Raw genomic sequence first — 12,880 nt, 5'->3', positions numbered from 1 at the left:
AAATATATGTTTACATTATTTGACATGTTTTAAAATATATAGAATGTCCTATAGAAGTATAGGATTAAACCACAATTAGTGTTCTTTAAAAATTTTATACATGGAAATATTTAGCTCCTTATGAATTTTTTTATTTAAGGATTTTCAAATAGAAGTACTCATTACCCAGCTTCAAAAGTTGTTAGTATTTTCCTAATATCCTGTTTATCTCTTTCCCACCCCCATCTATTTTTTTTTTTTAATTTAACTTTCTTTGGCTGTAACACTTTTAAAGAAAATCCCATACTTTATATCATTTCACTCATAAATACTTTAATGTCTGTCTCTAACAGAGATGACTTTTTTAAAAAAACCAGAGTATCTTTGTCATCTGATTCAAAATAACTATTAATAAAATTATTTCCAAACATGTAATAATTATTCCATGTTCACATTTCCCTGATTGTCTCAAAAATGTGTTTTTATAGTTGAATTGCTGTTGCTTTGGTTGTCATGACTCTTAAGTCTTAGTCTATAAAAGTCAACTTTCACTGTTTCATTTCTCATGCTGCTTACGTTTTCCTGTGGAGTGTCCCATATTCTAGATATCATAGATCTCTTCTTTCTGGTGTCATTCTAGTGTTCCTCTGGCCACCATTTTTTTTTCTGTAAACTCTTAAGTTAGATTAGAGGTTTACTGATATTGAAGTTCAGTTTTCAGAAAACAGACAAGAATACTTCACAAGTGACGCTAAATATTGTTGCCTCACATCAAAAGGCACGTTATGTTTGGTTGTCCCATTTTCAGTGATTTTGACTGTGTTCTTAATCTTTCATAAAGTCTTTCATGATAGGTTTTGAATGATCATTACCTAGGTTCATTATTTTCATTACAAATTGCAAAATGCTGATTTTTTCCAAATTATTTTATTTATCCCATATTAATTGGCAGGGATTCTTCTTGAAAGAGGAATTTTGTCCTGAAAATTTAGTTACTGTGAAATACAGTTTGTACCAGAAAGGCAGGGAAAGTACTCTATTCTTTTCCGTTACTTACCAGTTTTCAGAATAATGAGTTTTCCCTTCAAATTGATTTTGTACCTTTTTGGTATAACCTCATTGCTCTTTTGTAACCTGATTACTTTCTGTCTCTACAAGATTCCCCAGATTTGGCTTGTACATTTTCTGTCCCAAATCTGAACTCAGCCATTTTTTCCTAAGAGCCCTGATTGCCTTTTGTGGGAATAATCTGGATGCTGTGAATATTCATTGCTAATGGGTTATCATAGCTTTGGACTTTTTCAGAGGATAGAGCTAGAAATATATATATTTATTTAGAAAGAAAAAATAAATTAAGAATTAATATTTTTAATTCAAATTTAAGACTATGAGATTCTGCTCCTTTTATTTTATTATTTCTTTTAGGCTAAAAATCTTATTTCCAAAGATAATTTCCTATTGCTGCTGCTGCTAAGTCGCTTCAGTCATGTCTGACTCTGTGCAACCCCATAGTTGGCAGCCCACGAGGCTTCCCCGTCCCTGGGATCCTCCAGGCAAGAATACTGGAGTGGATTGCCATTTCCTTCTCTAATGCATGAAAGTGAAAAGTGAAAGTAAAGTCGCTCAGTCGTGTCCGACCCTTAGTGACCCCGTGGACTGCAGCCTACCAGGCTCCTCTGTCCATGGGATTTTCCAGGCAAGAGTATTGGAGTGGGTTGTCATTGCCTTCTCCAAATTTCCTATTAGCTTTGCCCTATTATATTAACATTAAGATTACTAGATACAGTTTAAGACTTTTTTTACATTTCTTTTTATCTATAGCTCACTAAACACATACCATTAAAAGTCTATCGTGAAATAGTTTTTTCTGTTTGATATGCCAACAATTTACTATCTGTTCTGTTTGTTTACTTTTTAATTTTTAACAGTACTTTTAGTTAAACTATATTTAGCAATATTTTTAATAATCAACCAAATTATTTTATTGAAACATAATTTATATGCATAAATGTTAACCAATTTTAGGTGTGCAACTTGACTAATTTTAGTAATTATTTACAATGATGTAAAGAATATCACTCTTAAAAAGTTTTCTTGTGCCTCTTTGTAGTAGTTGATCTTCTCCCCCAACCCTGGGAAACCACTCATTCACTTTTTGTCACTATATAGTTGTCCCCTTTGTAGAATTTCATGTCCAGAGAATCATACAGCATGTAGTCTTTTGTGTTTGACTTCTAGCAGAATGTTGCTGGTATATTGTTTTATTTCTTTTTATTGCTGACTAGTAGCAATAGTATGGATGTATCATAATTTCTCTGTTAATTCACAAACTTACAGACTTACAAGTTGTTTCCAGTTCGGGCTGTAATGAATAATGCTGCTTGTGTGCATGTTCTTGTGAGGTTGGGTGTTTTCATTTCTTTTGGGTAAATTCCCATGGTTGTGATTACTGGGTCATGTGAGTGAGAAACTGCCAGGCTGTTTTTCCAAAATGGCTGAACCATTTTGCATTTCCACCAGCAATATTCCAGTTGATCCACATTCTCATCAATACTTGGTATTGTCAGTCTTTTTAAGTTTAACCCTTTGGTAGTGTTTAGTAATATGTTACCTTTAAAAAAATTTTAAGACACCTTTTTTAAGCACCCTCATGGTGTTTGCTTACGTTATCCAGTCTGTAACATCTTAGGCTCTCTTTATCAATCATCTTCCATTTTATAATTTTACATGATATATTTGATAACCTTTCCCCCATAAGTCAAATAATTAGCTGTATTATAGAGCCTTATGACCATCTTAGTTATGTCAACCATTCCAAAGGGGACACAATAATTTCTAGAAAGCTCTATACCCATGTTTCATATGATACTAGTATAGCTCTCAGAAATGTCCTTAGTAAAAAGAATCTAAGGTAATATTCCTATGTGTTATTGGCAGGTTGGAAGTAGATAAGTGAACACTAGATTTATAACTTCTTAGCTGTAGTTTTATACTCTTTATATCTTTACTCTCTAGTCCTCTTTTAAGCTCATTGCTCTTTCCATTCCTCCCTGTTTTTTGCTTTCCTACTTTAGTTTCTGCCAACAATTTAATTTACCAAAATGACATTGTGACTTTCTGGATATAGTCATTAAACTAGCAGAGTTTAGTTTTATGAAGTAAAGAACATTTTATTAAAATATTTATATAAATACACGATGGAGGTATAATCGCTCTTAGTGGTAATAAAAACACTGCATAAATTTGAAGAAAAGCTGAGGATACAAAGAAGGGACTACTGGAATTATCTTAAATCCTTGAATCAAAAATAATCAACATTCTTATTATTTCCACATGAGCTCATGTATACACATTGCCTTCTGTCCAAGATACGTCTCATTATTATTTTTGTGTTGGATCGACTTCATATAGATAGTGATTCCTAATTCATGGAATGTGATAGCCTTGGGAAGTTTTAAGTACTACATGAAATAACTTCATATTTACATAGGCATCAAACTCTGTCCGCTGACTACATAATGTTAGAATGTCACATATATATATAAAAGTATACACACAAACATACACAAATTTTTTTAATGTATGGAAACTCATGTCCCTTTTAACTTTTAATGAATTCGTGGTTTCTTTTTAATTTTTTCAGTAGTGTGTGAAAAAGTTCAATCATGAAAGTCCTTCCATTTTTTTTTTTTTTTCTAAAAAGTGGTTCAGTCAGTGTAAATCACTATCATAGCCTATAGTGGGTACACAAAATTAATTTTGCAATGCCATTCATTTTCATTGCTTATGTTCTAAGACTACAGCCCCCACTTTTTTTTTTTAGTTTACAAGAAAATGCAGGCAATGAAAAAACTTAAATAGCCTACATTTCATCTTTTCCTGGCCTTTGTAATCCAAAATAAGATCTGCCTCTTGAAGTTTACAATCAAATACTCTTATTGCCATCAATCAGTGAATGAATAGAAAAATGACTGTATCAATATTCATATAATTTGATAGTGCTCCACATCGTAGAAGCACAGACTGCTAATACATACAGCAGTATAGACATTTATTAAAGCACTCTGCAGAATGAAGGAAGCCTTACACAGGAGAGTACATATTCTGATACCATTTATATGAAGTTTAAGGAGAGGCAAAACTAATTTGTATTGAAAAAATTCAGAAGAGTAATTTCAGGGGGCCAGGGATTTACTCAGAAAGGATATGTATCAGTCATCTCTTCTAGAATATTATATTCTTCATAGAAGCAGAACCAACCAAATACTGAAAAAGAGAGACAGAGAAAAGATTTATTGTAGGAACTGTCTTGTGTGATTGTTTTTGTCATTTAGTCACTAAGTGAAGCCTGACTCTTGTGCAACCATGGATTGTAGCCTGCCATCCCAGGCAAGAATACTGGAGTGGATTGCCATTTCTTTCCCAAGAAATCTTCCCAATGCAGCGACTGGAGCCATGTCTCCTCCATGCAGGCGGATTCTTTACTACTGAGCCACTAGGGAAGCCCCTCACATGATTATAGAGCCTCTTAAATCCCGCAATCTGTCGACAAACTGGAGACCCAGAAAAGCCCCTAGTGTGTAGTTTGTTCTGTGTCCTAAAGCCTGAACCACAGAAGCAGATAGTATAAATCCCAGTTCAAATGTGAAAGAAGACCAGTGGTCCCAGCTCAGGTAATCAGAGAATGGTAGGATTCTTCCTTCCTCTACCTTTTGTTCTTTTCAGGCCCACCCACATTGGAGAGGGCAATCTGCTATGCTGAGTCCACCAATTCAAGTGCTAATCTCATTTAGAACTACCCTCACTCACCAACACATACAGTAAAAATGTTTAACCAGATAACTGGGCATCCTTTGGCCCAACCAAGTTAACGCTTAAAATTAATCATCACAGCTCTACCCTTTGTTAACTTGGCACCCGTATATTGATACATCTCCTTATACCATACTAAATCTCCAAATAAAGACAATAACAAAGTCATGATTCTATCTAACATGATACAGTTATCCTGCATACAACCAAAAATGCACTAACCCCTTTCCCAGAAGAAGTCCTTGAGTAATGTTTACTCTTCTCTTGACATCCTGTAATTTAATTACAACCATGTCAGTTTATAATAACATTTAAATACTTCGATATGAAATCAATATACTTTATGTTCTGTGGTAAGGAAATAGAAGGTGGACGGGAAGAAACACATTTTCTCACTTTCCCTCCCTCAGTCTCTCTCTTCCTGTCCCTCTCCCCAACTTGCGTACACATAACACACACACGTATTTATGACAAAATAAGCAGGAAATACTCATGACAAAGTCCTTGTATCTATAACTGATGATGTGGTCATAGCTGGTATTTATTACTAAGGGATGGCCTGTGGGATCTCTTGCGTTCCAAACACACTCTTACGTACCTCCACTGTGGAATATTGCACTAGTTTCTTCTTGGTGCCTGCATGTTCAGTTGTTTCCAACTCTGTGGCCTTTTGGACTGTAGCCCACCAGGCTCCTCTGTCCAGGGCATTCTCTAGCAAGAATACTGAAGTGGTTGCCATGCCCTCCTCCAGGGAATCTTCCCGACCCAGGGATCAAACCTTCATCTCGTAGCTCTCTTGGATTGGCAGACAGTTCTTTACCACCTGGAAAGCCCAACTCCTTTCTTTACTTGTTGATTCAGAGGCATAAAGAGTGCATGGTAGTTGACTAACAGTCTTTCAGTTCAGTGGGATTTTTGTTATGTCTTCTGGTACAAAAATTCCTCTCTCTGGAACCTCTCTCTAGGCCAGCAGAGCATAAAGTCACTGGAATGGAAGCAAAAATTTTGCTAATCACTCATATTAGCAAATGATTGATTAGCAAATTTGAGTGAGTGATGCCTTTCAAATTTCCACCTTTTGATTCCTGGACCATGAATCCTGGCTATAGACAAAACAGCACCATGTATTGGATGCTGATTCAGAGCATAGGAGCCTGCTGGAGAATCTTGCCCCAGCCACAGCAAGATATTGCCCCCTATCTGATGCTGTAACTGAGTTTGTAAAAGGCTGTTTCCACCTTCTGTCAAGTCAGCTGTTTCAGAATGGTGGGAAACATGGAATATGAGCATGGGCTCACTGCTGTACTTCTTTTGCGCTGAAGTGCTTTTCTTAACCAAAGCAGTTTTGTGTGGAGTTATGGCAAGAGGAGAAGAGGATGACAGAGGATGAGATGGTTGGATGGCATCACTGACTCAGTGGACATGAGTTTGAGCAAAGTCAGGGAGGTAGTGATGGACAGAGAAGCCGAGAGTGCTGCAGTTACGGGGACGCAGAGTCAGACGGCTTAGAGCCTAAACAACAAATATTATGGTAGATAAAGTGTCCTCTAAGTCCATAGGTGGTAGTTTTGGTAGAAGTATTGCATACAGAAAAGGCAAAAATATATCAAGAGTGCCTGTTTCAGTATGAACAAAATGCTGCCCCTTCCATGACGGAGGCAGCCTAATTGTAATCAACCTGCCACCAGGTTGCTGGCTGGTAATCCCTGGGAGTCATTCCATATCAGAAACTCAGTGTTGTTCTCTACTGCTGGCCGAGTGGACCATAGATAGTGTGGCCTTGGTGAGTAGAAGTGCATGTTGCTGAGCTTAAGTGTGACTTCCGTCTCTGCCACAACACATAGTCTGTTCATGAGCCCGTTGGGTGAGGACAGGAGTGGCTGCAGAAAGAGGCTGTTACCTTGGAGAAGGTATCTGCAGAGCAAGTCATCTGCTGAGGCCACCCTTTGGTGAACATTCATATGGAATATAAATATTTTACCATTCAGAGATGCCTCTTTTCCAGATTCCCTTGTCACCAACTTTGATCATTTGTCTTTCCAAGCAAAGTGAATGAGATGCACATCTTGAAGTTCTGCCCAATGGGGAATTTTTTTTCACCACTGTCCTTCAGGGATGTCCCAGAAAGGGGCTGTATTGCTGCACTGTCCACTTTTGGGTGATCCCTGCATGTTGTGTAGACCAATCTGTAAACCAGGGATATTCCCTGTGGTCAACTGAGGCCAGAGGTGCAGGCTGAGAGAAGGCAGTGTAGCAGAATGGGAACCATAGGCATTTTGGCCACTTTTTCATGTAATTAACTTGTGCCCTTCAGCCTGCTCTGGCCTAATCGTGTATACACCGCTTCCCTTTGATGATATAATGCTGCTTTACACACCCAACTTTGTGGCTTGGTGAGGCAGCCACCCGGTTTATGATTGATAGCTCAGAATGCATGATGATTTTGGTGGCCCATGGGTAGGCATTCAGTATCGACTAAGGCCAAGTAGCGTGCCAAGAGCTGTTTCTCAAAAAGTAAGTGGTTGTTCCCAGAGGGTGGCAGGGCTTTGTTCCAAAATCCTGAGGACCTATGCTGCAGTTCATTTATAGAGGCTTGGCAGAGGCTCCAGTCAGCAGCCATATCTGCCACTGACACCTCAGTGCTGCTGGTCTGTGGCATGAGTGACAAAGCAGCTAGCACAGCAGCCTGGACCTGCCTTTCCAGAGCTGCCTTCTCTTCTATGCCCCATTCAGCACTGGCAGCTTCTCAGGTCACTCAGTAAATGGGCCAGAATCATATACCCAAATGAGGTATAATGAGAATAATATACCCAAATAAGCCTCCAAAATTCAAAGAAACTCTCTAAAGCATTGAGTTCTTTTTTGGTTATAGAAAGGACCAAATGCAACATCTTCTTCTTTGCTTACAGTGGACATCACACCATGTCCCACACCACTAAGCCCCCAGGAATTTCTTCAAAGTAGAAGACCCCTAAATTTTTGTTGGATATATTCCCCACCCTTTCACACGCACATTCTACGAATAAGTCCAGTGTACTTGTTCCTTTTTGCTTACTATGTGCAGTTGGCATAATGTCATCAATGTAATGGGCCAGTGTGATGTCATGTTAAAGTGAAAGATAATCAGCGTCATACAAACTAAATTATAATGTAAGACTGGGGAGTTAAGATACCCCTGCGACAGTGCAATACATTTCTGGCCTTGCCAGTTAAAAGCAAACTGCTTCTGGGGGCTTTTGACAAGGATGAGGAAAAAAGGTATCTCCCAGATCATTAGCTGTACACCAGGTTCCAGAGGATGTTAATTTGTTCAAGCACTAACATCTCATCTGGTACAGGAGCTGCAGTTGGAGTCCTGACCTGGTTAAGCTTATGCTAATAATTCAGGGTCTTTTCTAATGAGTCGGTTCTTTACATCAGGTAGCCAAAGTATTGGAGCTTCAGCGTCAGTCCTTCCAATGATTTCTTTTAGGATTGACTGGTTTGATCTCCTTGCAGTCCAAGGGACTCAAGAGTCTTTTCCAACACCACAGTTCAAAAGCATCAATTCTTTGATGCTCAGCCTTCTTTATGGTCCAACTCTCACATCCATACATGACTACTGGCAAAACCATAGCTTTGACTAGATGGACCTTTGTTGGCAAAGTGATGTCTCTGCCTTTTTTTTTTTTTCCCTTTACTGTTATTTGCATTTATTTTTTGTGGCCTTTATTCCCGGGTCATAAGTTTTTGTTTCTTCACTTTCTTCTGGGATATCTTTTTCTTCTGTGCAACCTCCTCTTCTGGTTTAGGAACAGTCTGTTCTTTTTCAGTAAGGATCATCTCAATGTGGCAGGGAGAGCTCATGTAGGGGTTGATTGACTACGAGCTCTGTAAGTCCTGTGCCGCATCTCGTGGGCTTTGTTCACCTGGATGTGCTCAGTGACCAGAGATTCTGCGTCTAAGCCCTTAAGTTCCGCATGACTCTCTGCATTTTTGAGCATGTGCTGTACAAATTCAGCACCCTTTTTGGGCCACTGATCCTGCATCCAGCCCTCCTGTTTGGCCTGTGCACACCTACCAACTCCACCACTGTAACAATAGAGTGGCACACATTGCTTCTTTAAAGTGACGTCCTTCAGATACTTGGAGGCTTTTCGGATATGCAAACCCTTTATGGCCTGGGCAATTTTCAGGAATGTTCTTAAAGTGAGCATGAAGATTTGAACCTCTTGATTTGGATGATTTTGTGGGGTTTTCTGGGTCGAGTGAATAGCGCATCACTTTTAAAGGTCACTGCAGCCTGCTTATCAGAAAAGTAATGTCTCTGCTTTTTAATACGCTGTCTAGGGTTGTCATAGCTTTTCTTCCAAGGAGCAAGCATCTTTTAATTTCATGGCTGCGGTCATCATAGGAAACCAAGAAAATAAAGTCTGTCACTGTTTCCTTTGTTTCCCCACCTATTCACCATGAATTGATGGGATCAGATTCCATGATCTTAGTTTTTTGAGAGTTTTAAGGCAGCTTTTTCAATCTCCTCTTTCACCTTCATTAGAAGTCTCTTCAAATTAGAGTCTCTTCAAAGCAAAGAGACTCTAATTGCTCTTTGCTTTCTGCCATAAGGGTGGTATCATCTGCATATCTGAGGTTATTGATATTTCTCCCAGCAATCTTGATTCCAGCTTGTGCTTCATCCAGCCTGGCATTTCGCATGATGTACTCTACATGTAAGTTAAATAAGCAGAGTGACAATATACAGCCTTGACGTACTACTCCTTTGCTAATGTGGAACCAGTCCATTGTTCCATGTCCATTTCTAACTGTTGCTTCTTGACCTGCCTACACATTTCTCAGGATGTATATAATCATGTACAAAATTTTGGTAAAATTATGGATGGTTAAAGGCTATTGTGATGTGGTCTCAGATGCAAATGAAGAAATGCTGTTGGACAACAGAGAAAAGTCTGTCCTCGTAATTTGACGAAGCACTTGGCTAAATTGTGTTCCTTTTCTAGTGTTTGGTGAAGGGAAGACTTCAAGTGATGAAATTGGATGTTTAGCTGAGGAGATTTCTAAGCAAAGGGTTGAAGGTGCAGCTTGATTTCTCGTGCCCGAGTTTACAGTCAAATAGTGTCTTTGTCTCCATCAACCAGTGAATGGCTAAAGAAAACCTGATGTATCTATATAGCTAAATAGTACAGCATGTCAAAAGGAACAAACTATTGATACTTAACAGCAAAGTAGGTAAATAATAAAAACATTACACAAAGTGACAAGAGTCTTATACAGAAGAGTACAGGTTATGATTCTATTTATACGAAGCTCTAGGAGAGGCTATACTAATCTGTATGGAAAAAAATCAGAAGAGTGGTTGCAGGGAGCCATGGATCGAATGGAAAGGAACATGAGGGAATTTTCAAAGGTGATGGTAATAATCTATATCAGTAGTTTTAAAAGTTAACAAGATTATCTGTGACTTGTTAGAAGTAAAATTTTAAGACTTTTGTCCAGATTTAATTAATCAGTAACTCTGAAGTTGGGGCCCACCATTCTATAGTTTAGCAGTCTCCAGATGATTCTAATGTAAGTTAAAGATGGAGAAAGTTTGTCCTCTATCTTGGTAGAGTGTTTGAGTTATAAAGGGTAATGCACTTAACAAAACTGGGCAACTGTAGATTTGTACATATCATTTCATGTAAATTTTATCTCAAAAGGAAAAGGTAGAGAGTATATTGATGTCTACAGCTTATTTACCCATCAAAAAGTTGGACAGAGATGTGTATATGTTTATACTATATATATTATATATGCATACATATATATGTACATCTGTGCATGCATATTGTGGGGCTGGTTTAGCATCAGCACGTGTGTGTATGATTTAACATTAAACAAAAAATAAGTAATCATATCAGAGGATACAAAAGAAATTGTTGATAAAATTTAATACCCTTGAATGAATAACATCTAGTAAACTAGAAGTAAAATCTGACAGAGAATAAACTGTAAAACCTAAAGTAAAAATCATGCAAAATGGGAAGATGTTAAAAGAGATCTCATCAAAATCAAGAATAGAAAATATTTATCAAGCATGTCAAGGTGTTCTTAAACCATATATGGAAAAGTAAAGAGTTGAAAATAATCATCACTTCTGAAAATGCAGGAGCACTAATGTGTCTTAACAGGTACCAGGACTTATTAAAGATTGAGTAATTAAGATAGCTTGAACTTTTCAATAAATGGGACTGGAACAAGTGGCTACCCATAAGGGTTGTTTTTTACTTTTTTAAAAAATTCTTCAACTCAGCAAAGAGTCCGGGCATGACTGAGCATGCACACACACACACACGCATAGATTAAAGGAAATCTTTTAAACTTTTAGAAGACAGTATTTATGTGCGAGCTAAGTCGCTTCAGTTGTGTCCAACTCTGTGCAACTCTTTGGACTGTAGCCTGCTAGGCTACTTTGTCTATGGGATTCTCCAGGCAAGAATACTGGAGTAGGTTGCTATGCCCTCCACCAGGGTATCTTCCCGACCCAGGGATCAACCCGCGTCTCTTATGTCTCCTGCATTGGCAGGCTGGTTCTTTACCTCTAGCGCCACCTGGGAAGCCCCAGAAGACAGTATATGTATTAATATATTTTTGACTTTTCTTAATGAAGGATTTCTTGAGTCCCAGAAAACCAATAACCTGAAAAGACTGATAAATTTCACTGCCTTAAAATGAAGAACACTTGTGAATCCAGAAAAAACACACTAAGTGGGACAGATATTTGATACACATACAACTGACAAAGGAACGTTGTTAAAAAATATAAAGAGCTGCTTTCCTACAAACCAGTATAAGGCAAGAGTCTCAGTAGGAAAACAGGAGAAAGTAATGAGTGGGCATTTCATAAAGAAAAAAACACATGTGACTTAAGGTATTCAGCCTCATTCATAATATGGGAAATGCAAATCAAGACTCTTTTTAAACTTAGCATTATTTCATAGAGTTGAACATTCATATTACCCATGACCCAGGAATTCCATGCCAAGGTACACACCCGAGAGAATCTTACATATGTGTACCAGGAGACAAATAAAAATGCTCATTATGCCACTAAAGTTATAATTAACTTGTCTTCAGTAGAATGGATGAATGAATTGCAGTACAGACACAACACCTATTTTATAGTAGCAAAAATGAGTTAAGTAACAGTTTCATGCAACAACCTGGATTACAGTTAGTGACATATTAAATGGAAAAGGCCAATCCCAGAAGACTGCATCCAGCATGATACCTTTTAGAAAATTGAAAATCCAGCAAAACTAGAATAACTTTTTTTTTAAGTGAAGAAATGGAAAAAGTTCTGATAAGTGGTACTTTGAAAGTGAAACAGGAAGATGGGATAAAGGAAGGAGCACATTGAGAAATATAAGTTATTGGAGATACTCTTAAGTTAGGTTCATAATGCATCATTATATTTTATTTTATAAAATATTCATTATATTTTATAATCAAAGAAAAGGGCGTATAACCAGTACTGGCAGTGTGTCATAACCCAAAATTTATGGTTAATACTTTTGTGTGTACTTGATGTCTTGGAGAGCAAAAACAAGGGTAAAGAGCCTGTTTTCTACCCCTTCCCAAAAAAGAACAAGGTAGCATATAATATTAATAGCTGCTTAAGGTTGAGTTACAGAGCAGGACATGGAGAACTTGCTGTTTAGAGCTAAAACTGGGTAAATTGAAGTTACCTTGATTTGATTTATTTCTTTAAATTGGAAGGAGTAGGGGAAATGTGTGTGATAACGTTATTCTGATTGCCATCAGTTGTAGTCATCCACACATCTTGTAGTGAAAGTTTAAACTAAATCTTCTCTGTCCTATACTAGCCACGTGTGATTTTTCATTTCATTTGAATTTTTATTTATTTTTAATTCCTCAGTTATACTAGCTACATTTCAAGTGTTTAGTAGCTGCATGTGGCTTGTGGCAGCAATACTGTACAGCACAGATATAAAACATATCCATCATTGCAGAAAGTTATAATTGTACAGCGTTGGAACCCTTGACAGGAATTACACATTTTTAACTTCTTTAATAACCCAAGAATTGTATTAGC

At 37.6% G+C, this 12,880-nt stretch overlaps 1 protein-coding gene across 3 annotated transcripts in view; it reads left to right on the top strand.

The window, feature by feature from the left end:
• Positions 1–12,880, top strand: part of NIPBL (NIPBL cohesin loading factor) — a 204,324-nt gene that overhangs the window by 166,438 nt on the left and 25,006 nt on the right. The window lies entirely within an intron of this gene.

This window comes from Bos indicus, chromosome 20, assembly GCF_029378745.1.
Source record: "Bos indicus isolate NIAB-ARS_2022 breed Sahiwal x Tharparkar chromosome 20, NIAB-ARS_B.indTharparkar_mat_pri_1.0, whole genome shotgun sequence".
NCBI lineage: Eukaryota > Metazoa > Chordata > Mammalia > Artiodactyla > Bovidae > Bos > Bos indicus.
Note: the sequence above shows the minus strand (reverse complement) of the source record. Positions and strands in the feature narration are given on the sequence as shown.